Source organism: Callorhinus ursinus, unplaced genomic scaffold, assembly GCF_003265705.2.
Source record: "Callorhinus ursinus isolate GAN/ISIS: 27379988/994484 unplaced genomic scaffold, GSC_fseal_2.0 scaffold27, whole genome shotgun sequence".
NCBI classification, from domain to species: Eukaryota; Metazoa; Chordata; class Mammalia; order Carnivora; family Otariidae; genus Callorhinus; species Callorhinus ursinus.
The window spans coordinates 21485147-21512350 of NW_027397089.1; the positions used below are offsets into that span (position 1 = coordinate 21485147).

Below are 27204 nucleotides of genomic sequence, written 5' to 3' on the forward strand. Positions count from 1 at the left end.
GCAATTGCTGTAACCTTGCCTCTTAAGAAAACTAAAGCAAATAATTACCAAAGCCGATCAACTACAGAAATATCCAAACCGTAATTCTAGGTAAAGCTTACAGAATATGGCACAGTGTAAACTCTGGTGGTGGTGGTGGTCGGGGTGTCTACAGAAGAGGTAAAGCAATCGCTTTCACATGGAGAAATTACTGGTTCTATACAAAAGCAGTCGTAAGCAAGACAATGGAATATGGCTTCACATTTACTGGACTGTTGAGCCATTGTCTGCTCAACTACTAACAATCAGTTTAAAGCGTTTTTTGTTCCTCATTATGAAAAGGGGAGTGAAAGCTGAAACAGAGACATTGATGAGCAATAAAAGTTGATGTTTAAGAGAATATAATTTATCACCCACAGCGTGAAATTTTGGAAGATTAAAAATATGTTGTTCATTTCACCACAAAAATTTAAGACTGCTTAAATTCTTTCAGTTAGACCAGCCAAGTTGAACTTTCAAGTTCTTACAAATCGTTCCCCATGAATTTTTGTTGATTGACCAAGTCAGCAAGAGCATTCTCCGTTTTTTCCCTGAAGTTTCAAAATAGCATTTTTCTATATATAAAACTTATGTTAGGCTTTCTTATGTATTAGTTCTACTTTACAATTTTAAACTCCTTGGAGAATTTTTTTCAAGTATAAAAGTCAATTTTATAAACATGTATTCATTACCTAATAAAGCAAGAGAAACTAGATAAAGCAGAGGTCTACAAATTTTTTCAATAAAGGGCCAGAGAGGCAATACTTGAGAATTTGCAGGCTCCGTACAATCTGTTACATATTCATCTTTGTTTATGTCTTTTTTTTCAACAACTTTTAAAAATGTAAAAACCATTCTTAGCTTGTGGACCATATGAAAATAGGCCTCATTTGACCTGTGGGCCTTTTTGCCACCCTCTGAAAAGCTTTGATTTGAAAAATTTTACATACCTACAGGGGTGCCTGGCTGGCCCAGTCAGTGGAACTTGTGACTCTTGATCTCAGGGTTGTAGGTTCGAGCCCCTCCCCCACTGTTGGGTGTAGAGATTACTTTAAAAAAAAATATTTTCTTTTTTTAAAGATATTTATTTATTTGAGAGAGAGAGAGAAAGGGAGAGAGAGACAAGTGGGGTGGGGAAGGGCAGAGGGAGAGGCAGAGGCTGAGCAGGGAGCCTGACCTGGACTTGATCCCAGGACCCTGGGGTCATGACCTGAGCCAAAGACAGATGCTTAAGTGACTGAGCCACCCAGGCACCCCTAAAAAAATAAGATTTTTTTTTTAAATAGAAACTCTTACATACCTGCAAATAACTGTAATACAAAGCAGATGTGTGAATGCTATTTAAGAGATGTACAAAACGTGTGGGTGTGCAGAATCTGGTCCTTTTCCAGTGTTATCCTGTCTAGCAATGGCATCGTGTGTAGCCTAAGCAACTAAGGAAAACTCTCTGGGGCAGGATGGCCTGGAATGGGGTTCAGGGCTGGGGCAGGGAGGAGCCGCAGCAAAGATGGAAGATGGGTTACAAACATGGGCAGTGATCAAATAGGTAAATAAATTAAAGATACTGGATACTGTCTGAGAAAGAAGTGACAATACAGGAGAAAACCAAAATCATCCCAGTGATCCATGGTGTCAGACTGAGTTTGGAAGTATCAGTAAATTCATGGTTTTCAGTAAGTAGGTGGATAGGTATGGATGTAAATGTGATTGTGTGTATGAGTTTGTGTCTGGGTGTATGTGTGTGTGTGCTCCTTAGCTCTGTCCATCGAGGGGGCCTGACAGCTGCAACAGCTCAGTAGCAACGAACCCACCTCCTGTCCAGCTCGTCACTTCTAAATACTATTTTCATGTGAAAGACACCAGAACTCCTCAAAGTATCGGCCGAGTCCAGGGTTAGGTAGAGAAAATACAAGATGGGCCGAGAATATCTCGCTGTGCTCCCAAACAAGGAAATGTGCTAAACAAACAACAACAATAACAAACAACAACAACAACAACAAAAACAGCAACACTAAAAACTATGAAAAAATGGCAAAAAGCACAGGAAGCCAGCTTGAATGGGCACCCCCTTTTTATTAAGCCTTCAGGTGTTTCTAACCCGAGTGGTGTGTGGACTTCACTTTAAAAACCACAGGTCCAGCCTCTGAGTTGTCCCATTTCTCATCATTCCCTTCTCCTGCACTGCAGGTGCTACAGTGGTTCTGTTGGCTGAACTGGTTTCAGGTGATTAGGAAAGTCAACAGTGAACTGTTTGCAGAGTACTTTTAATAGAGTGGGAATCTGTGGAAAGCAGATTACAATGGGCTGAAGAACAGAAAGAGTCAGAAGCAGTTGAAGAGTTTGTTCTTGAAAAGACAGGAGGGAAATAAAATATGGGCAAACACACTGGGAAGGTTTGAGGTGGAAAGGTGAGACCTGGTGGGACTAGGGTTTGGAAAGGCCCATGTGGTCAAGAATGGAGACAGCGGTGGGAGTCCTGCCATTTGAGACAACATGGATAGATCTTGAGGGCATTATGCTAAGTGAAAAAAATCAGAGAAAGACAAGTACTGTGTGAGCTCACCTACATGTGGAATCTAAAACAACAACAACAACAATAAACAACAACAACAACAACAAACAACAAAAATCAAAAATAGAAACTCATAGAAACAGAGAACAGATTGGTGGTTGCCTGGGTGAGGGTTGGTAGGGAAGAGGGATGGGCAAAATGGGTGAAAGTGGTCAAAAGGTACAAACTTCCGTATGTAAAATAAATACATCTGGCGATGTAATGTACAACTTGGTGACTTAGTTAATAATACCGTATTGTGAGGAGATTAAAAGGTACAGACTTCTGGTGGTAAAATAAATAGGTCCCAGGGATGTAACATACAGCATAGACAGATGGTGACTGGACTTGTGGTGATCACTTCCTAATGTATAAATGTTGAATCATTATGTTGTACACCTGAAACTAATATAATACTACATGTCAAATACATTTCTATGAAAAGATGTTGTATTGTACGTTTGAGAGTTGCTAAGAGAATAAATCTTAAGTTCTCATCACAAGAAAAAAAATATTTGTAACTCTGTGTGGTGGTGGATGTCAATTCAGGGCAAACAAGAGAATGATTGAGGTTTTGGCTGCTTCCGGAATCACAGTCTTAAATTGGAGGGATAGAAGAGACAGATCGAAATCAATTTGATGCTTAGATCCCCTCTGTGACCTCCCTGCCAATTGATAGGAAATTATGACCCCTGGACCACTCCTTCACATCTTCGGCCTGCTCGGACTGTTCTTCCTCTCTGTAATTTGCCCCACTGTCTAAGCATGCTCTGGGGGTAGACCTTATCCACCTTCTACATGAGAACCCTACAAGTGCTGGGAGATGCCAAGCTATTGCCACCAAGTCTTCTCCAGGGTTAGCATCCATGGTCTTTCTGATGATTCTTTATTTCGTGTCCTGCCTTTATTCCTATTTCCCTCCTCAGATAGGATTGTGTTTTCTTTGTTGTGTATCTCCTCTTGTAGTTCTCATAGAACGGCTTGATCAGTGCAGAAAAGAACAGAATCATTACCTTTTAACATCTAGATGTGGTAATTCTGCAAAGATAGCCTAGAATTACATTAGCTTTTGGGGTGGGAAAGGCGTATGGGAGGTAAAGGGGTGTTGATTATTGACGATGTTGTTTGCTGTGTACTAAAATGTTCATATCTTCTCCTCATGCCCTTCTGCTAAGCCATGTTGAATCCAAGATATTTTAGTGGCTCATTTGTACCTCACTGTTCTATTGATTTATTGGAAAACATCATGAATATGGAAGAGAGGAGTTAAGATCATGGAGTAGTAGGAAGCCCTATGCTTGCTCATCCCTTGAAGACAGCAAGATAAACATCAAATCATTCTGAACACCCAGGAAATTGATCTGAGGACTAAGAGAACAAACTGCACAACTAGAGGGAGAAAAGAGGCTATATTATGGAAGGTAAGACATGAGGAGATGTGATTTGGGGGAGAAAAGAATCCTCAGTGCTGCAAAGGGGAGGGATCCCTGATCAGGGAGAAGGGAGAAAGAGAGAGAGAGAGAGAGAGAGAACAGAGTGCAGGGCATTGCACAAGAAAAACACTTCCCCAAAACCCTTGACGGGGAAAACCAGAGGGCTGATTACTGCAAGTTTTTACCAGCAGCGGAGCTCAAAGACTAAAGTTTTAGAAGTCTGCACCATCACCGAGTGGAGCCTGGCGGGTAGTGGTGCTCCTGTGGAGAAGGAAGGAAGAGGGCCAGGAGTGGACAGTGTGGTCTGAGGCTCCCCTGGGTCACATTGGGAGAGACAGTTCCCTTTTTGGAGTGCATTTGAGAGAGGTGGTGCTGTCGCTCAGGGCGCAAAAGAGCCAGAGAGCACCATTACTCTGCCCCATTCATTAGCATACAAGCAGGATGCTGGCTTTTTGTTGTGTTTTACCATAAACTCCAAACCCCTGCACATATGTGTGACTGCCCTTCTGGGACAAACCAGCACCAGCCACAGTGCTGTTAAACCCTCCCCCAGAGGATCAGTGCATGTCTGTGCCATGCTGGGTCCCTAAAATTTGGAGTTCTGAAACTCAGCTGTCTTGCCTGAGATAAACCAAGGAGCACTGCACTGCCAGGTGGGCAGATATGGCTTGGACACAGACAGGGTGAAGGCAGATATCTGAAGGAAGTCTGAGACAAACAAGAAAGATTGTTCACTCTTTTGTGAGGGCTTGCTGAAGAGCGATGGGAGTGAACGCCCCTCTCTGGGGAGGAGAGAGCCAGCTGATGCCATTTTTACCTCTGCCCATCAGCATGGACAGATTTCAGTGAGCAGCACAGCAACTACAGTGGAGGCTTGAGCCTCTTACATCAAGCCCCACGCCCTGCTCTCTGCAGGTGCTGCTGAACTAGGGCAAGTGTGCCCGAGAGTCAGAGCAGCAGTGGGCCCCTCTCCCAGACAACCAGCACAAAGACCCTGTATGCACCAAGTCTACTGACCATAGAGTGCTGCAAAGCTTCAGCTCTGGGGGAAATAGGATCTAGCCCCTTTAACAGACAGACCAAAACACACCTAGCTAAAACTCCCCGTACACTGGACAAGGTCCAAATACTGCCCATTGTAAGGAGAAATTCTGCAGAGGCCTGACCTGAGGGAAAGAGCAGCCAAAACACAAGGGCAGAGTGCACACAGCATACACTAGAAAGACTTCCTGAAATGCCAGGCCCAGGACCTCTTCTTAATATAGCCATTACTCTCAGGAGCAGGAAACATACAGGCTTTCCCCCCACACAGAAGGCAGAGACCTGGACAAAATGCCAAGACAGAGGAATCCACCCCAAAAGAAAGAACAATAAGAGGTCATAGCCAGGGATCTAATTGAAACAGATATAAGTAATATGCTTGAACCAAAATTGAAAACAGTAATAATAAAGGTACTAGCTAGGTTTGAAAAAAGCATAGAAGACACCAGGGAGTCCCTTGTTGCAGAGAAAAAAAACCTAAAAACTAGTCGGGCTGAAATAAAAAAATGCTATAACTGCGATGCAAAACTGACTGGATGTAATGACCACAAGCATAGAAGAAGCAGAGGAACGAATAAGTGAAATAGAAGATAAAATTTTGGAAAATAATGAAGCTGAAAAGAAGAGGGGGGAAAAAAAAACATTGGAACACGAATGTAGACTTAGGGAACTCAGCAACTCCATGAAGTGTAATGACATTCATATCATAGGAATCCCAGAAGAAGAAGAGAGGGAAAAGGGGGCAGAAGGTTTATTTGAGCAAATTATAGCTGAGAGCTTCCCTACTCTGGGGAAGGGAATAGACATTCAAATCCAGGAGGCACAGAGAACTCCCATCAAAATCAACAAAAGCAGGACACCAAGACATATCACAGTAAAATTTGCAAAATACAGAGATAAGGAAAGAATTCTGAAAGTAGCAAGGGAATAGACAGCCCTAACCTACAAGGGAAGACAAATAAGGTTAACAGCAGATCTCTCCACAAAAACTTGGCAGGCCAGAAAGCAGTGGCATGATATATTCAACATGTTCAATGGGAAAAATATGCAGCCACAAATACTTTATCCTGCAAGGCTGTCATTCAGAATAGAAGGACAGATAAAGAATTTCGAGTACAAGCAGAAACTAAGGCGTTCATGACCACTAAACCAGCCCTGCAAGAAATATTAAAGGGGACTCTTTATGTGAGAAAGACCCAAAAGAACAAAGACTAGAAAGGAACAGAGAAAATCTCCAAAAACAGCTACTTTATAGGTAATACAATGGCATTAAATGCATATCTGTCAATAATCATCCTGAATGTAAATGGACTAAATGCTCCAATCAAAAGACATAGGGTATCAGAATGGATTAAAAAAAAAAAAAAAAAGAAAAACAAGACCCATCTATGTGCTACTACAAGAAATTCATTTGAGACCTAAAGACACCTGCAGATTGAAAGTGAGGGGATGGAGAACCATTCATCATGCTAATGGACATCAAAAGAAAGCTGGAGTAGCCATACTTATATCAGACAAACTATTTTAAACCAAAGACTGTAAAAAGAGCTGAAGAAGAGCATTCTATCATAATTAAGGGTCTATCCAACAAGAAGATCTAACAATTGTAAATATTTATGCCTCCAACCTGGGAGCACCGAAATATATAAATCAATTAGTAACAAACATAAAGAAACTCATTGATGATGATACAAAAATAGTAGAGGACTTTAACACCCCACTTACAGCAATGGACAGATCATCTAAGCAGAAAACCAACAAGGAAACAATGGCTTGGAACGACACACTGGACCAGAAAGACTTAACAGATATATTCAGAACATTTCATCCTAAAGCAGCAGAATACACATTCTTTTCAAATGCACACGGAACATTTTGCAGAATAGATCACATACTGGGTCACAAATCAGGCCTCTACAAGTACTAAAAGATTGAGATCACACGATGCATATTTTCCAACCACAATGCTATGAAACTTGAAGTCAACCACAAGAAAAAATTTGGAAAGACCACAAATACATGGAGGTTAAAGAACATCCTACCAAAGAATGAATGGGTTAACCAAGAAATTAAAGAAGAAATTAAAAAACTATATGGAAGCAAATGAAAATCAGAAAACACAACAGTCCAAAACCTTTGGGATGCAGCAAAAATGGTCATAAGAAGGAAGTACATAGCAATACAAGCTTACCTCAAGAAGCAAGAAAAGTCTTGGGGTACCTAGGTGGCTCAGTCAGTTAAGTGTCTTCCTTCGGCTCAGGTCATGATCCCAGGGTCCTGGGATCAAGCCCCACATCAGGCTCCCTGCTCTGCAGGTAGCCTGCGTTCTCCCTCTCCCCCCTGCTCCTGCTCTCTCTCTCCTTTCACTCACTCTCTCTCTCTCAAATAAATAAATAAATACATACATAAAAAATATATAAAATCTTTAAAAAACAAAAAGAAGTAAGAAAAGTCTCAAATATACAACCTAACCTCATACCTAAAGGATCCAAAAGAAGAACAGCAAATAAAGCCTAAGGCCAGCAGAAGAAGGTAAATAATAAGGGTTAGAGCAGAAGTAAGTTACATAGAAACAAACAAAACCAGTAGAACAGATCAATGAAACTAGAAGCTGGTTCTTTGAAAGAATTAATAAAATTGATAAACCCCTAGCCAGACTTACTAAAAAGAAAAGAGAAAGGACCCAAATAAATAAAATCACAAATGAAAGAGGAAAAATCACAATTAACACCACAGAAACACAAACAATTATAAGAGAATATTATGAAAAATTATATGCCAACAAATTGGGCAATCTGGAAGAAATGGATATATTCCTAGAAACATATAAACTACCAAAACTGAGGGGCACCGGGGTGGCCCAGTTGGTTGAGCATCTGACTAATGATTTCAGCTCAGGTCTTGATTTTTAGGTCATGAGTTCCAGCCCCACACTGGGCTCCACACTGGGTATAGAGTCTACTTAAAAAAAAAAAAAAAAAAAAAAGTTAACTAAACTACCAAAACTGAAACAGGAAGAAATAGAAAATTTGAACAGACCCATAACCAGCAAAGACATCGAATCAATAATCAAAAATCTCCCAAAAAACAAATGTCCATGCCAGATGGCTTCCCAGGGGAATTCCACCAAACATTTAAAGAAGAGTTTATACCTATCCTTCTCAAACTGTTCCAATAAATAGAAATGAAAGAAAAACTTCCAAACTCATTCTCTGAGGTCAGCATTACCTTGATTCTAAAACCCCACTAAAAAGGAGAATTACAGGCCAATATCCCTGATGAATATGGATGCAAAAATTCTCAACAAAATACCAGCAAAAAGAATCCAACAGTACATTAAAAGAATCATTCACCATGATTAAATGGGATTTGTTCCTGGGCTGCAAGTGTGGTTCAATATTTGCAAATCAATCAACGTGATACACCACATTAATAAAAGAAAGGATAAGAACCACATGATCCTCTCAATAGATGAAGAAAAAGCATTTGAGAAAGTACAGCAACCACTCTTGATAACAACCCTCAACAAAGAAGGGACAGAGGGAACATACCTCAACATCGTAAAGGCCATATACAAAAGACCCACAGCTTATATCCTCAATGGGGAAAAACTGAGAACTTTCTCTCTATGGTCAGGAACAAGACAGGGATGTCCACTCTCAGCATTGTTATTTAGCATAGTACTGGAAGTCCTAGCCTTGGCAATCAGACAACAAAAAGAAATAAAAGGCATCCACATTGGCAAGGAAGAACTTTCACTATTCACAGATGACATGATGTTCTATGTAGAAAACCTGAAAGACTCCACCAAAAAAAAAAAAAAATTGTTAGAACTGATATACAAGTTCTTCAAAGTCATAGGATAAGAAATCAACGTACAGAAATCTGTTGCATTTCTATACATCAATAATAAAGCAGCAGAAAGAGAAATCAAAGAATTGATCCTACTTACAATTGCCCAAAAGCCATTAGATACCTAGGAATAACCATAACCAAAGAGGTAAGAGATCTGTACTCTGAAAACTATAAAACACTGATGAAAGAAATGGAAGATGACACAAAGAAATGGAAAAACATTCCATGTTCATGGATTGGAAGAACACATATTGTTAAAATGTCTATACTGCCCAAAGCAATCTACACATTTAGTACAATCCCTATTAAAATATCATCAGCATTTTCACAGAGGTAGAACAAACAATCCTAAAATTTGTATGGAACCACAAAAGACCCTGAAGAGCCAAAGCAATCTTGAAAAAGAAAAGGAAAGCTGGAGGAATCCTAATTCCGGACTTCAAGCTCTATTACAAAGCTGTAGTCATTAAGACAGTATGGTACGGGCACAAAGGCAGACACATAGCTCAGTGGAACAGAACAGAGAACCCAGACATAGACCCATAATTATATGGTCATCTAATCTTTGACAAAGCAGGAAAGAATATCCAACGTAAGAAAACAGTCTCCTCAGCAAATGGTGTTGGGAAAACTGGACAGCAACATGCAGAAGAATGAAACTGGACCACTTTCTTAAACCATACACAAAAATAAATTCAAAATGGATGAAAGACCTAAGTATGAGACAGAAAACCAACAAAATCCTAGAGGAGAACACAGGCAGCAGCCTTTTTGACCTTAGCCATAGCAACTTCTTACTGGACACAACTTCAGAAGCAAAGGAAACAAAAGCAAAAATGAACTATTGGGATTTCATCATGAGAAAAATTTTCTGTGCAGTGGAGGAAATAATCAACAAAACTAAAAGGCAACCTACAGAATGGGAGAAGATATTTGCAAATGACATATCTGATAAAGGTTTAGTATCCAAAAATCTATTAAGAACTTATCAAACTCAACACCCCAAAAATAAATAATCCAGTTAAGAAATGGACAGAAGACATGAATGGACATTTTTCCAAAGCAGACATCCAAATGAATAACAGACACATGAAAAGATGCTCAACATCCAGTCATCAGGGAAATACAAATCAAAACTCTCACTTGTCAGAATGACACTTCTACATCTCTAGCACCCACCCATATAGTAGGTGCTCATTACTGTGTGATGGTCTGGTGAACAGGCACAATGAAAGGACCAACATAAAAACCAAGCCTATGGATCAAGGTGATGGTTCTCAATGACTAATAACATCCAAACAGAGAGAAAAACAGACATTAAGTTCCTCCTGAAATAAGATCCCACCCCTATCTATGATGTGGTCTTCCAAAACAAAAACGACCCTGAATCTCATCAAGCCTCCAGATATAACTATGCTTTTATAGGAAATGGAACAGAAGAATGCATTAAATGGCACTGCAGGATGCAACTCAGCAGAAGCTAGACTAGGAAAATTCTACAGGACAAACAAGCAGTCTCTTCAATTAAAACAAAAATAAGAAAAAAGAGATGAAAGGGGAAATCTACAGATAAAAAGAGACTTGGGAACTATATCAGTTCATCACGAAGTTTGAGTCTTATTTTGATCACAATTCAAACAAATGGAGAACATTTTAAGAGAATCAGAGAAATGTGAGTGCTTGTAAGCAATTACTAAGATTTTAGGTGTGATAGTAAAGATCAAATGGACTCTTCTGTTTCATTGATCTATGGCTATATTTATGTCAGTATTATACTTTATCAATTACTATAGCTTCATTTTATTTAACAGAAAACAAAAAAATCTAAGTCCTCTAGATTTTTAAATAAGATACAAAACACAGGAACTACAAAAGAAAAAGAAAGAGATAAATTGGACTTCATCAAAATAAAAAACTTGTGTTCTTTGAGCACCACTATTAAGAACATGAAAAGATGAGGTGCCTCGGTGGCTCAGTCAGTTAAGCATCTGACTTCAGCTCCGGTCATAATCTCGGGATCTTGGGATTAAGCCCTGCATCAGGCTCTGCACTCTGTGGGGAGCCTGCTTGGGATTCTCTCCCTTTCCCTCTACCCCTCCACACCCCCCACTCACACACACTCTCTCTCTCAAATAAATAAATAAAAAAGAAAACGAAAAGATAAGTCACAAACTAGGAGAAAATATTTGCAAAGCACATATCTTAAAAATTAAAAAGCCTTAAAAAAAAAAAAAAGAAAGAGGGGCACCTGGGTGACTCAGTTGGTTAAATGTCTGCCTTCAGCTCAGGTCATGATCCCAGGGTCCTGGGATCGAATCCCACATCAGGCTCCCTGCTTCTCTCTACAGAATGGGAGAAGACATTTGCAAATGACATATCTGATAAAGGTTTACTATCCAAAATCGATTAAGAAGTTACCAAACTCAACATGGCAAAAAGAAATAATCCAGTTAAGAAATCCCCCCCCGGCTCACACACTCTCTCACTCTCTTGCTCTCCATCTCAAATAAATAAATCTTTAACAAAAAAAAAAAAAAAAAATGAAAGAAAAAGGCTACTATCCAGAATATAGGAAGAATGTTTACCACTTAATAATAGGACAAACAATCCCATTTAAAAATGGGGAAAAGGAGGGTGCCTGGGTGGCTCATTCGGTTAAGTATCTGCCTTTGGCTCAGGTCATGATCCCACATGAGCCCCCTTCGGGCTCCCTTCCTCAGCAGGGAGTCTGCTTCTCCCTCTGTCCTTCACCCTGCTCGTGCTCTCTCTCTCAAATAAATAAATAATTTTTAAAAAATGGGGAAAAGATTTGAAAAGACACTTCACATTATTAGTAGCTAAGGAAATGAGGGTTAAAGCCACAGTGAGATACCATTACACTCTCGTTAGAGTGGAGGAAATTAAGAAGATGAACAATACCAAGTGCTGTTGAGGAGGAGGAGGAACTGGAACCCTTATTAATTTCTGGTGGGAATACAAGCTGGTAGAACCACTTCGGAAAAACCGTTCTGTAGTTATTTATAAAGTTAAATATAACACTGTCCATATGACCCATCAACCCCACTCCCAACAGAAATAAAATAGATGTACACCAATGTGTAGGTGAAACTGTTTACAACGTATTCATTCATAGTAGCCGCAAACCAGGAACAATTTAAATGTCCATCAACTGGTGAGAGGATAAGCAAATTGTGGTCCATGCATACAGTGGCATATACTACTGAGTCAAAAAAGGGGGCAAACTACAGATCCCTGCAACAACATGGATAAACCTCAAGAGCATTTGGTTTAAGTGAAAGCAGTCAGACCCAAAAGAGTAAGTCCTATGTGATTTCATTCATGTGACATTCTGCAAAACACAAAACTATAAAACCAGAAATCAGATAATGGGAGCCAGGAGTTGGGAGGGTATTGGGGGGTGTGGGGTGGTGACTGGTTTTGAAGACACGGGAACTCTGGGTGACAAAAATTTTCTGTATTTTAATTGCGGTGGTATTTGAACAACCATATTCAAGTGTCCAAACTCATCAAGCTGTACCCTTTAAAAGGGTAAATGTTACTGCATATCAATTATAACTCAATAAACCTGACTTTAAAAAATAATGAATAAAGTGGAATGGAGCACAAAAGTTCTATATTCTCCCATAATTTTACCGGGACAGTCAATTTACGTGCTAATTATTTTTCATAGGGCTTAAAATGATTCATGTCTGCCTATCATGTTTCACTGAGGCTAAAATTTTACATGGTGAAGAAAGGGAAGCAGGAAGGAAAAATAAGAAACACTCTCAGGCTGGATATTTGGCATTAAAAACTGAAAACAGTTTCACACAAAAGGAGTCTGACCTGTTGAACAACCTTCATGATGGTGAAATTTATGAGGGCCCCACCCATTGTTGACTCAATAAATGAAGTAGAATTGTTCCAGTTGGCTGAGATGATCACTACATACACTGTTTCAGATTGTACTGGAAGTACTAGACAATAGGAGCTGTGATAAATTGTAAATTGTAAAGCAGTGACTTCTGACAGGACCAGCTTTATCTGGAACCTTCCACTGTCCTTTGGGGCTCCCTCTTCTTTTTCTTTCAGATAGGAAAATCTGAGGTCTTCAGAGCATCAAGATAGTGGGCCCCCAAGGAAAGAAACGCTCAACACAAAGGAATTTCTGGTTACTAATGGTTTGTCACTTCAGTGGAGGAGGAAGGGCCTGAGCAGATTCCCCATTGATGTCTTGGATTGTGTTATCTAGACATCCTCTAGAGAAAATTTTGGGTTTCTATCCGGTGAGTGCTTGTTTAATGCTTTAGCTTACAAAAGATGGGTCAGGAGGCAGGGATGTACTGGAAGTTGCCTCATCTAGCTGTTATCATGGGCGCTATGATTTGATAGCTTTCCTTGTGGCTCTGGGCTTGGTTAATGGGTTTGGTTAATTTGGGGTCTGTGCTCGTATGTTAATTTTGGTCCTCCACCCTCAGTCTCAGACTTCATGCTCTCCTCTGGTGATGTGATTCTCTGCCACAGCTTCATCTACCACCAACATGCTAACAATCATCAAATTCCACTGTCCTGCGTCAAGAACCATATAACCGACCAAATACTGGCTCCTCCAAGGGAAAGTTCCACAGACCTGAATGTGGTATGTGTAATTCCTGTTATATTCCTTACCTGAGTGATGGCTCAAAGATCAACCCCATCACAAAAGTCAGAAAATTGAGATGGGTTTATCTCTCCTCCCTTTCTTTATTGCTTATATTCAGTCAGACTCCAAATCCTGAAGAGTCTAACTCCTCGTATTTTCAAACATTTACTTCCAACCTCATTATACTGCCTTCTTTCTGGCCCCTGTTATCTCTTACTCAGACAAATGAAACGTTCTTCCCCTTAATCTACCTGTCTGAACTGGAAGTTGACTTTGTTTTTTGTTTGTTTGTTTGTTTGTCTGGTTTTTGTGGGGTTTTTTTGTTTTTTTTTTGTTTTGTTTTGTTTTGGTCTCTCCAGAATCTAGCTCCTCAGTTCCTATTTTGGGGATTTTTTTGTTGTCCCCCAGTATGCATTCCCTTCCTCCATAGGGATAGAACTCGGGGCTTGATCCCATGACCGTGAGATGATGACCTGAGCCCAAACCAAGAGTTGAACGTTAACCGACTGAGCCACCCAGGCGCCCTGCAACAGAACTTTAACTGACCACTTGGCCACACAGAATCCTGACTACACTTGTCCGTTTTTCTTGCAGCTAGATGTGGCTATGTCACCAGGTTCTGGACAATGGCTTCTAAGTAGAAGTGATATGAAATTTCCAAGTTGTGCTCTGAAAGGAAAGGAGCATGCCATCTCATTTTATGTTCCTGCTTCCTGCAGCTGGAATGGAAACATGATGGTGGGAACTGGAGCAGCTCTCTTGGACCACGAAACAGAAACTAGGCGGGAGGATTGTGGAGTACCAACACGGAGGGCGGTTCGGCCAGCAGTGCATCTCAGAGGACAGCTGCCAAACCAGTTTGGGCATCCATGCGCGGGAGAAATAACATTGGCTTTGTTTAAGTGGTCATAAATTTTGATCTTTGTTACTGCAGCCGAACAGGTACCCTAACCAATAATGCTTATGAAATCAGAGTGGCCAGTTAATTCCCATAGCTACCTAGCCTACCTAGCCTCCAAGGCATGGGCTGATGGCTGAGGGCTGACGATCCCGCATGTTCCTGCCGGGCCAGCTGACCCAGTTCAGAACAGCAGGGTCAGCCACGTCCTGCTGCCGCTGAATCCTCTTGGCCACACTTCCATCTCTGACCCAATTGCTGTGCCTCCTCCAAACTGACTTTGCTCCCAACTGATTCCAAGCCTGCCCTCGCAGCCTTTCAATGATTTGGTGTACTCCTGATGCCCGTCTGATAAATTCTCCCTTTTTATTTAAGGGAGTGGAACAGGTTTATGTGACTGGCAACAGCAAAAGTCCAAACTGATGTGCTGATTTCCAGTTTTGCTTTCTTCCAAAGAAAGGGTACTGCTGTCCGTGTAGTATTTGTAAACAGAGGTCTAATCCTGCATTTCCCTGCTTAATATCCATTAGGGATTCTCTTTTTTTTTCCTTAGAGAGAGGGAGAGAGCGAGCATGCGTGCTTGAGAGGTAGGGAGGGGCAGAGGGAGAGAGAGAATCCCAAGCAGGCTCCACACTCAGTGTGGAGGTGACATGAGGCTGGATGCCACAGCCATGAGACCATGACCTGAGCTGAAATCAATCAAGAGTTGGATGCCCAAGCGACTGAGCTACCCAGGCGCCCCCATCAGGGATTCTTTGGTTAGGGTTTATTTGGTCAGGATAACCTCCACAGTGCAGCATGTGAAGCCTTCCAGGATCTGACCCTAGCACCCCTCCCCAGTTTTCTCTCTTAGTCCCTGTACCTCACATGGTTCAACCATACTAAATCACTTGGCAGGTCCATACCTTACCTCTCCTTCTGCCTGGAACTCTCAGACCTTCCTTCTCACACCTACTGTCAATTCGCATTCAAGAGACACTTCAGGCTTCCTTGACGCAATAAAGCTTCCCTAGCTCTTCTGCACCTGGTCACCCCTGGTCACTTGATTGACAAGTCTGTTCTTTGGGTTGCACACAGCACCCCTCTTAGCCATGATTCTATCCCTCACCCAGATCTTTTCTCTGGGCTCGCCTGTCTTCAAGACTTGCCTTTCCCATCTTGTGTTATCTATTTTTCTGTTTCTAGCATCTCTTAAATAATTGATGCATAACACATATATTTTAAGATTTTTTTTTTAAAGATTTTATTTATTTATTTATTTGAGAGAGAGAATGAGAGAGAGCACAAGAGGAAAGAGGGTCAGAGGGAGAAGCAGACGCCCCGCTGAGCAGGGAGGTCGAGGCGGGACTCAATCCAGGGACTCCAGGTTCACGACCTGAGCCGAAGGCAGTCGCTTAACCAACTGAGCCACCCAGGCGCCCATAACACATATATTTTAAATAATGGGAGTGAATCATCTTTCTGGAAACCATTTGAAAAATTTAAAAATTAATCGGTAGGCGGCATCCGAGTCTTTCTGTTAAAACCGGCTTTTGCATTTGTAGTTTTTGTGTTTTGTTACACACAAGGCCAGCAGGTGGCGCTCTCGGCCGAGAAAGTCTTTCTGACTCGCGTCCTCCCGCCTTCCTCCCTGACTCTTTCGCGTGCGTGCTCATCTGTATGAAAAACCCAAACCATCTATACCCCCACAGTTCACTATCAGTACCGCTTTTACTATTCACTGTCGTCATCAACAAGTCTTTGCTATCCCTGGAACTCTTGCGCAGGAAGAAACAACTTGTGAAATGAGACTGTTGAACTTTCCAGTTGGTGGTATCAAACAGCTGTTTACTCCCCAAGACTCTTGGACAGCCTTGCTGTCCACCAATCCTGAATTATTATTAACAAATTCTTATTATAATTATTATTAACAAATCCTGATTAAGTTGCATAATGAAAGACCCACCTTATACCAAACCCCCAAATGTCACAAAAATCTTGACCTTGCCCTCCACCTTTGAGACGTTGCTAGAACTTAACCTAGGTAGTGATCTCCTTTAGGGTGGGAGCAGTGAACTCAACTTGGGCTGCTCAACAGACTGTTGTATTAGTTTCTGGGGGGAGCCAGGCTTTGACAATATGCGTAAACCTGAGCATACAAGTATATTCTGGGGTTTACTAACTCGAAATGGATAGAGCCCCAAGTTAGGCTCCCTGCTCAGTGGGGAGTCTGCTTCTCTCTTTCCCTCTGCCCCTCCCCGCTGCTTGTTATTAACATGCTGAGCCTCAGACCCCACCCAAGCCTATAGCATCAGAATCTGCACTTGAACAGATGTCCAGGTGAGTCTTAGGCACAGTGAAGTCTGAGGAACATTGCCTTTAAGGCATTACCTCAGCCTCTTCTAAAGAATGAATGCAGACTGAAAGTTTAAAATTTAAAGAAGGGTTGTTTTTTGTTATTGTTTGTAGTTGACATTTAGTTAGTATTAAAATTACAGTATAGAGGGCACCTGGGTGACTCAGTTGGTTAAGCATTCCAACTCCGGATTTCCACTTAGGTCATGTCAGGGTCATGAGATAGAGTGCCAGTCAGGACCCGTGCTGGGCGTGGAGCCTACTGAAGATTCTTTCTCTCTCCCTCTCCTGCTGTACCCCCCCCAGTCTAAACAAACAAGCTACAGAATAGAAGAAAGATTTGAATTCCAGTCTCTGCTTAATTAGGAAATTCTTCAGTGTGGTCTTAGATCTGCCTTAAGAGGATGGGTGGGTTTTTGGAGTGTTTGGGGAAATATATTTGCTGAATTCATTTAAGTCTTTTTTTCAAGCCCTCCCCTCCTCCTGGGGGGGGGTCGTGAAACAATGGCTGCAGGGTGTATCATAATATATGGAGCTGTGGGCTTGCACTTTCTAGATCCAGTGCTCAGTCCACACGCATAGTATGCACTCAGTAACATTCAGGCCACTGTTGATATAATAAAAAAATATTTTAGGGCGCCTGGGTGGCTCAGTTGGTTAAGCGACTGCCTTCGGCTCAGGTCATGATCCCGGAGTCCCGGGATCGAGTCCCACATCGGGCTCCCTGCTCGGCAGGGAGTCTGCTCCTCCCTCTGACCCTCTTCCCTCTGGTGCTCTCTATCTCTCATTCTCTCTCTCTCAAATAAATAAATAAAATCTTTAAAAAAAATATTTTAAATCTGGATTTGTTATTTACATTGTACTCCCTTACACATTACATTATTAACTTCTTTGAGATGTGAGCCCCATTTGTCTTAGAGATTTCTGCTAATATACCAAACAGATGGAATGGAAAGAGTATGACACTTGAGGTTAGAAGACATGGATTAAAATCGCAGTTTTGCCACTTCCTGGCTATGTGACATTATTCACCACTTCCTGGCTATGTGACATTATTCACTTCACCTCCCTGAGCCTCAGTTTTCTCATCCTAAAATGGGGGAAAATGGGCTGATTTGGGGATCAAGAGAGAGAAAGTTTGTGTTAAAAGTTCTATAAACTGGGGCGCCTGGGTGGCTCAGTGGGTTAAGTGCCTGCTTTCAGCTCAGGTCATGATGTCAGGGTCCTGGGATCGAGCCCCAAGTTAGGCTCCCTGCTCAGCGGGGAGCCTGCTTCTCTCTTTCCCTCTGCCCCTCCCCGCTGCCTGTGTGTGTGCCCTCTTTCTCAAATAAATAAATGAAATCTTACAAAAAAATGTTGTATAAACCAACCTTTGCACTTCCGGTCATTTGTCTTAAACACACTGCCACAGCACTGACATATTACTGTGCATGCAATAACGGATATTAATGAATTAATTCATACATCATATCATTTCAATAGGGATAGAGGAGGAAGGCCAAAGTATCTAGAAATAATGGCCTACCACTCAAACAGGTTTTTATAAAGGTGGCAAATTTTGGCAGCTTTGGAAGTATGGTAGGCGTGTGGCTTTGGTCAGGAATACCTCATTGTCACACCCCACATTGGCCACCTGCCTAATTCTGTCTCAGACAGGCTATATGTATTTTGCTTAAAGTATTAAATCCAAAAGTGCACCAATCCTGTATTGAATTTCCTCTCTGCAAATCAGCCTTTCTGAAAACCACCAATCCACTGGGTTTTTTCCTCCCATTGCTTCTTAATGAGCTTGTTTCCCAGACTATGATTGGTGCTGTGCTTACACGAAGGCTCATCCCCAGATTCTTGGGCCAGAAAGGAACAAAGGCAAGCCCTACCCGAACTGCCTGGGGTAGAATGCCTAGAGAGAGTAAATGTATTTAGTCCATGGGTTTCAGAGCCGGTCCTATGTCTCCACCATTTTGAGAGCTCTGAAAACAATAGAACCTTACCCAGTGATAGGTGTGAATGACTTTGTAAACATTACTACTAATAAATTTGGGTGTGACCCTCAGTCGTAGAAAAACAATACAACAGGAAACAAGGACTAGTTTTGGTTCTGTCTTGATTTTGTTGTGTGGTTAACTTGGAACCTCAGTCCTGGGGCAGGTTTGAGTACTGACTCAGCCATGATTAGTTGTTTAGAGTTGGGTGAGTAACTTAACTTCTCTGGACCTAAAGTTCCTCCTGTAAGCGCCGGGTTGGAGTCTAGAATGTCTTTCAGCAATATAATTCTCACATTCTGTGGAACAGGCCTAGGTGGGTGACTCGAGCCCAGGGTTGTCCCAAGGACCCACTGACTCCCCCAGGAAACAGACGATTGCTCTGAGACCCATTGGGTTGGTGGTTCCAGAGGAACCATTTACTGGTCCAGTGACTCGGGAAAGGAGCAGATGTCCTGGAAAAGAGTGGGTCTTACAAGGGTAGAGTCAGCCCGTAATATGCCTTCCCTCCCCCAAACCCCTCCCCATGTCCCCTTGTTCCTCTGTGAGTGTCCTTATTTTTAATATCCTTTGCACTCCCACAGGATTATCTTTGGAAAATGCAAATAAAATCCTATCACTGCTGTTTTAAATGGCTGATAATCTATTGTTAATGGTTCGTATTTGTCATGATGCTTAATGCATTGAGAATCTGGCCACAGTTTTACGTTTTACTAATTGCCCTTATCTCTGACTCCAGGGCATACCTTCAGACTGACCACAGAACACTTCTAAGTATTCTCTCAACTGGCCCTGAGCTTTCCCAGATTCCTGGCCATTTACACATGCTATTAATTCTAATGGAAACATCCTTCTTGATCACCGGGTGAACTCCTCCTCATACTTCCACTCCTACCTCAAGGGTCATCTCCTTTAATCCCTTTATAGTGTCTGCATCCCTTGCACCAAAGACACTGCCTTACAGTTGTGGGTCATTTGCATGACTAGTCCCCTCAGCGAGCAGATGAGCTTCAGGGATGGCAGGCACCTGGTTTTGCTCTTCTTTGTTTCCTCCAAAGTGCTTAGCATACTTCTTTGAACTTGAAAGTCAATACTTGTTGAATAAACAAATATTCTCACAAAGCAAGGCAGAAGGGAAGGTGCATTCATCTTTTCTTGACACACCCACTGGACTATCCTTCTGTGAATTATTTTTGAATTTTATTCCCCCCAGTGTTCATTTGCCAGTATTTCATTAATGAATTAGGATAAAACCCATAGGTCCGGCAGACATTAAGGTTGGTCTCCTTAAGAGCAGGAGTTGGGAGTGGAGGCTGAGTCAGTGGGTAGGTGGACGCAGTCAGTACGACCATTTTGCTCCGGACTTCAATTTGAAAGTTCCTTCAGGAGGATTTTTTCATGTTATCTGAGACTTTTGATGGAATCTCTAAATGAGAGTTACACATACAGTTATAAGTGTACACTCATGGGACTGAAGATTTCATTGTAAGACTTCAAACTTGCATTCCATTCCTTTTATAATGTACCACAGATTATTTTTTCAGTTGTGATTAGTTTATAAATAGCACAATAATATTATATTGCAACTGCATTTTGCCATTTCTTGATTTTTTTTGAATATCATAGGAGTCTCCAAAAATGGAAGTGACTAGTGTCTCTCTCGGCTTGTGAGATCCATAGGCAAAGTGGTAATTGCAAAATAAGTTACTATCACACACGCACCAGGTTAGTAAAAATTTAACATGGGGTTATACCAACTATTGGTGAGGATGGGTAGCACCGAAAACTCTCGTAATGCTTGTGGCAAGAATTTACATTGGCATTATCCCCTTGGAAAAGAAATTTAGTTATTTAGTATAATTGAATATATGCATACCTACTGCCTAGCAATTCTGCTTTAGGGTATATATCTTAGAGAAACTCTAGCACATGCTCACCAAGATAGTTGAATAAGAAAGTACTTAGCAGGATCATAATATTAGAATAGATAACTAAATTTTGGTAAAATCATAAAAAGGAATATCACATAGAAGAATGAAATTAAAATTATCTGAACTACAGGAAACAATTTGGTTGTATTTCACACACAGAATGCTAAGTGAAAGGAATAAGCTCAAAAAATACATAATGAAGTTGAAAAACAGCATCTCCTGAACTTTCCAATATCCAAAAGAATTCAAAATCGGATCTCAAAGAGATATTTGTACACCATGTTCATTTCAGCATTATTCACAAAGCCAAGAAGTAGAAGCAACCCAAATGTTCTTTGACAAATGAATGGATAAAGAAAAGATGGTATATCCATTCAGTGGGATATTCTTCAGCCTTAAAAAAGGAAGGGAATCCTTCCACAGACTAAACATGGATGAACCTTGAGGATATTATGCTAACTAACTGAAATAAGCAAGTGACGAAAGGACAAATGCTGTAATGATTTCACTCATATGAAGCATCTAAAGCAGTCCAAAGCATAGAAACAGAAAATAGAAAGGTGGCTGGCAAGGGCTGGGGGAGGAGGGACATAAATGTTTAATGGGTATACAATTTCAGTGTTGCAGGATGGAAAAGTTCTAGAGATCCGTAACACCACAGTGTGAATATACTTACCACTACTGAACTGTGCACTTAAAACGGATGGTTTAATAGGTCCCTTGGCTTTGACACTGTGCTAGAGTGATGTGTGTTCTTTCCCTCTGCATTGAAAGGACTGTTTATCTTTTTAAATGCATTCAGAAAGTCAGCACATTATATTAACTTAATTGTATCAATGAAACAATACAAGTATGAATGATCCGGAATATCCCTTCAAAAACTATCTTTCACTCAAACTATAGCTGCACCTAATTGAAGAACTCTAGTGTGGGGGTGGTTTGTAATTGTGTGTTTATTATTAGGGTCTTTATCCCAGAATAATAAGAGAGGGATCTGAAGCTTCAAAGGAAAAGGCACATTAGTTTTTGGAGTGAGTCATGTAAGCAGAAAGAAGAACAGAAAAACACTTATAGGTGTGGCGGGAGCACCTCTACGTGGGTTCACACTGAACTTGCCGATGTCTTAACAGAGGCTATACTGGACTCCACTTTGGCCAGTAAAACCCAAAATTAACCTATTGATCTCTTCATGGTCAAGATCCTGGAAATGAAACAGAAATATAAGACTGATATAAGCTTAATCAGAGGTCTCGTTATGCATGATGGGCCACTGCATCCTGATACGAAGAAAGGAGTAGAAGATACATCCTCACGTGCTACGTGTCATTAGAATACGAAACAAGTGTATCCTGGGTTTGTTTTTTTTTTTTACTAATTGCCCTGAAGTGTACAACACATAAAACAAACCATTTTTACTCAATGAATAAGGTGTTTTGTTTTAGCTGCAGTGATCCAGAAATGCATGTTAGTTAAGCATATGTTACCTACCTTATTAAACATTCCTTGTAAAAAAAAAAATGGTTAAGATAGTAAAGCTAATGTTATGTCCTTTTTTCTAAGCACGATTTTTTCGAAAAGGAAATATGTGAAAAAAATCAGATTACACCAGTGATATCTTAAAAATATTGTTAAAATATTTTAAAAGGACATTTCAAGCACAAGCTACATTTTTTCTGTGATTCTTTAAAATAACTTAATAGGAAAAAAAACCAACTTGGGCTTGGAGTGAAGAGAAAGTTTTCTGTTTTGAACAGAGACAATAAAGGCAACTGGCTTGGGTATAGACTGCATGATCTGTGTGTGATGGAAAAAGTATGCCGATTTATTCAACAAATAAATAACTATGTCATATGAGAGACAGTGAGATAAATATAAGGATTGCAGTGAGTTCAACTGGAATTTTATTTTCATTTGCCAGGTATTTCAGTTATTCAAGAAATATTATTAACAGCATGCTGTGGACCAGGAGCTAGGAATGAAATTGTGAAATAAGAAGCTCAGTGTCATGAGACCTGTAAATAAATAGGAAATTGAAACCCTTTGGGAGGACTTGTGACCCTCTCTTGGCAGGCCAAGGAAATCTTCCCTGGAGGAATAACATCTGAACTGAAACCAATAGAGTGGTTCCCATAAGGGGACCAAAGGTTGGGAATGGGCATGAACAGAAGCAGGGAGCTTGGTGTTTGGAGAACTGGAAGCAGTGTGTTTACTGGGGGAAATGCAGTGATCATGGTGCTCCGGGGTTGGAGAGAGTTAGTGCTGAGAAATGAACTTGGGGAAGTAACCATGGGCTTTGTATTAAAAGTGTGGACTTTATCCAGAAGGCAGTGGGGGAGCCCATGAAAGGTTTTAAGTGGGATGAAGAGGCAAAAAAATTTGCTCTTTAGAAAAAAAAATCAGGGGTGCCTGGGTGGCTCAGTCAGTTAAGTCTCTGCCTTCTGCTCAGGTCAGGATCCCAGGGTCCTGGGATTGAGCCCCATGTCGGGCTCCCTGCTCTGTGGAGAGTTTGCTTCTCCCTCTCCCTCTGCCCCTCCCTACTTCTGTTTTCTCTCTCTCACTCATTCTCTTTCTCAAATAAATAACTAAAGTCTTAAAAAGAAAGAAAGAAAAAACATCACTCCCTCTGTACTATGTTCACTAAATCAGAGGGGCAAGATTGAAGGCTACACTAGTTAAATGCCTGTAAAACAGGATGGCGTTCCACTGGGAATGGGAAGAAGACTTGGATTTAAAAACTACTTAAGAAATGGAATCAACAGGGGCGCCTGGGTGGCTCAGTTGGTTAAGCGACTGCCTTCAGCTCTGGTCATGATCCTGGAGTCCCGGGATCGAGTTCCACATCGGGCTCCCTGCTCAGCAGGGAGTCTGCTTCTCTCTCTGACCCTCTTCCCTCTCATGCTCTCTCTATCTCATTCTCTCTCAAATTAATAAATAAAATATTTTTAAAAAAAAGAAATGGAATCAACAGGATTTAGTTTTTTAGATCCATGGGGTAAGGAAAGAGAAGGAGACAAGGTAACCTTGACAGGTTTAGGGTCGGAGTAAAGATGAGCAGTAGAGTACTAGAGATCAGTAATATTCACTGAGATAGATGGTCCAGGAGGCGAACAGGTTTTGGGGAGACAAGATGAGCCCAATTTTGAACTTACTTGGTTTGAGGCCCTTGTAGAAAGTCCACTGGATAGTTAAGACATGTAAATGTGAGGTTTGAAGACTGATTTGGTCTAAAGATATAAAAGTTCCCTTATAGTCTGACCTCATTACTGAACTCAAATGGGTCCCTCTTCCTCACACACTATTGTGATTCGTGTTTTAGTTATTGATGTTTTGGGTGAAAGAGATGAAAGCTTACTGCACCCCGGGATGGGTGACCATGGAAAGCTAGACATTTTTAGTAATGTCGCATGGGAGAAAGCCCTCCACTAATGAAGTAGATTTTAAGATCTTTCTGAAAAATGGAATCTATGGAGTCAGTTTAGCATTACTTATGTTCTGAATCTTTCACAACCTTTTCTGAACATGATCTCCCTAGCTTCTTCTCTAACTCCTCTAAAAGATGGTGTCTGGGTGGCAGCAGGAAATAGATACTCTCTCCTTTTTGCCCCTCCCCCTTTTTCCAATCTTTTCAGGAATCCCTTAAAATTGAAAGCAAGAGTTGGACAAATAGCCAAATCTGAATTCCAGTTTGGCTTAGACAAGACTATCACTTACCTAGTCTTTTTTTTTTTTAAACTTCAGTTCTTTTTCTTTAAGATTTTATTTATTTATTCATGAGAGAGAGAGAGAGAGAGAGAGAGAGAGGCAGAGGGAGAAGCAGGCTCCCAAGGAGCAGGGAGCCCGATGCGGGACTCGATCCCAGGACCCTGGGATCATGACCTGAGCCGAAGGCAGACACCTAAACCATCTGAGCCACCCAGGCGCCCCTATCACTTACCTAGTCTTAATGTAATCCTACAAAACCAAAGTTATGCCGAAATGCAGAAAAACAAAACATAACACAGCAAAACATAACCAAAACAGTAAAAGCTGCCATAAGTCTCTTAGGAAAGAAAAAGGGGGCACTTGGGTGGCTCAGTTGGTTGAGTGTCTGACTCTTAGTTTTGGTTCAGGTCATGATCTCAGGGTCTTGAGATGGAGTCTTGCATTGGGCTCCACATGGAGCAGGGAGTCTGCTTGAGATTCTTTCCCTCTGGCCCTCCCCCACCCAAATAAATAAATAAATCTTAAAAAAAAAAGGAAAGAAAGTCAGACTTTTGTGCACCTGCTATGTGCCTAGCATTCTGATCTGTATTATATTTTTCAGTTTTATTTGCTCTCACCATAGTTCTAAGAGGTATTATCATTTCCATTTCTTATTATGGGGCAATACATTCAGAAAGAATAAATCACAAGTTTGAAACACATGCTTGGTTTCTATTTTAGCTCCTCACAAAACTCTTCTAGGTTTCTGTAAATTTGTAATATCACAACTATCAGAATCACTTTTCCTTCTACATAAATCAACATAGAAATGGTTACTTCTCAGTTTTTAAAATATGGGGCTTTCCGTTAAAATGAATGGTTCTCAATCACGGACAATTTTGTCCTAAAGGAACATTTGTCAATGTCTGGCACCATTTTTGGTTGTCACAACTTGGGAAGTGCTACTGGCATCTCACTGGTGGAGGCCAGATCCTATAATCACAGGAGCTCCTTCCTATGACAAAGAATTATCTAGCCCCAACTGTCAATAGTGCCAAGTTGAGAAACCTCAATTTAAACTGAAAAAAGTTATTAAATGTAAGTTATTAAATAGTGCACTTTTCAATATGTGTGCTTTCATGTAATTTTATTTAGAAATAAAAATAATGCTAAGAGTAGTAATGTTTTTGTTGTTGTTGCTTTCTGCTTTGGTAATTACAACAGGGTAAATCTCATTTTAATTCTAGGAAAGCCAGATTGGCAACTGTTACACTGTTCAAATTCACCAAAGAGGACAACCTAATCTATCAGGTGAGGAGACTTGCTGGTTGCAATCAAAGATTTTTAGAGACACCTATGGTATCAACTGCTCTCTGAGTAGTTTCCTTATGTCAAGAGTTTATGTTAACATCCAAGGCAAATATGAATGAATTATAGATTTTCCAGTTTTCTTGCTATGTCATCTCATTGTCATCTATAAGAACGACACTTAGATTATGGTCTCGGCACTTCCTAAATTACTCTGAATTGTCAAAAACATTTAATTAGAGTTTGTGATATAATGAGCACCTGGGTGGCTCAGTCAGTTAAGCGTTTGCCTTTGGCTCAGGTCGTGATCCCAGGGTCCTGGGGTCGAGTCCCACATCGGGCTCCTTGCTCAGAGGGGAGCCTGCTTCTCCCTCTGCCTGTCTCTCTCTCTGACAAATAAATAAAATCTTAAAAAAAAAAAGATTTCCTTAGTCTACACATTGTTATCAATACTTATTTATGAATCACCTGGGGAACCTGTTAAAAATGTAGATTCTTATTTAGCAATTCACCCTATGGATCTGAAGCAGGTGTTATCTTCCCACTGAATTACAGGATGGAGCCCAAGCTCCCTTATATCCCTTACACGACACCCCGAGTTTTCCAGCCACGCTTCAGTCCTGCATTGTGTGCTTCTGTACCATTACACCCACCATTCTGTTGTAAACCCAGGTGGCTTCTTTGTGCTTCAAAGGCTGTCCTCCCTGCTCTTCTTCTACATCCAACCCATCCCTAGTGGGCAAACTCCCTCTCTGTAAAGTGTCTCCAGCCAGGCTCTCCTCAAGATCTTCCTTCCCCTGGCCCCGGGGTCACTCAATTTTTACACTATCTCTCCATGAACTTCATTCAGACAAGCGTTCTCACTCATGCTCTATTATGTGCCAGTATTTCTTTGTGTGCCTCTCTCTCTCACGAGTCTTTTTGAAATCTTGAAAGGGAGACCTCATGTCACTTTGATCTTCTTAGGGGCATGGTTCAGCATACTGTATGGTGTATGGCGTCTTGTATGGCTTGGGGGGATGGATCTGGAGTGAGACAAAGATGGTTAGAGAAACAAAATCTCATTTCAGAATGGCAGGCAGAAGAACCAGAACATGACTTCTTTTTCTATAAATGAGGCAATTACATCAAGAATTTCTGTCTTAATGGCCTCAAGGAAGAAGAAGGGCTCCTTATCCTTTCAGTGGAATGAATCCCTTTGGAGGAATTAGCAAAGGGCCAGAATGTCAGCGGACTACCTCCCACCCAAAGGCTAATTACTACTTATCTTTACTTAGCGGTTAACATTAGTAGCCTGATGAAACAGGGCTTCAGGCTCAGAATGTCCTTTTCAACTCTAATTTCCCAATCTTCAAAGTCCAAACCAAATGCTACCTTTTCCAATACAAGTTTCTCAATTCTTGGTTTCAGTCTCATGTTCTGGATTCTCAGAGCATTGTTTCTTCCTTTTTTTTTTTTTTTTATTTGCTTCATTACATACCTGCCTCCTAAACTAGATTATAAAATCAAGGCCTAGAACCCTATGCTCTT

At 41.0% G+C, this 27204-nt stretch overlaps 1 non-coding gene across 1 annotated transcript; it reads left to right on the forward strand.

The window, feature by feature from the left end:
* The first annotated feature begins 21371 nt into the window (after positions 1-21371).
* On the forward strand, positions 21372-21502 carry LOC112830247 (small nucleolar RNA SNORA22). Its single transcript, XR_003209866.1, has one exon. It is a non-coding gene; the product is annotated as a small nucleolar RNA SNORA22 (small nucleolar RNA).
* Positions 21503-27204: the final 5702 nt, after the last annotated feature.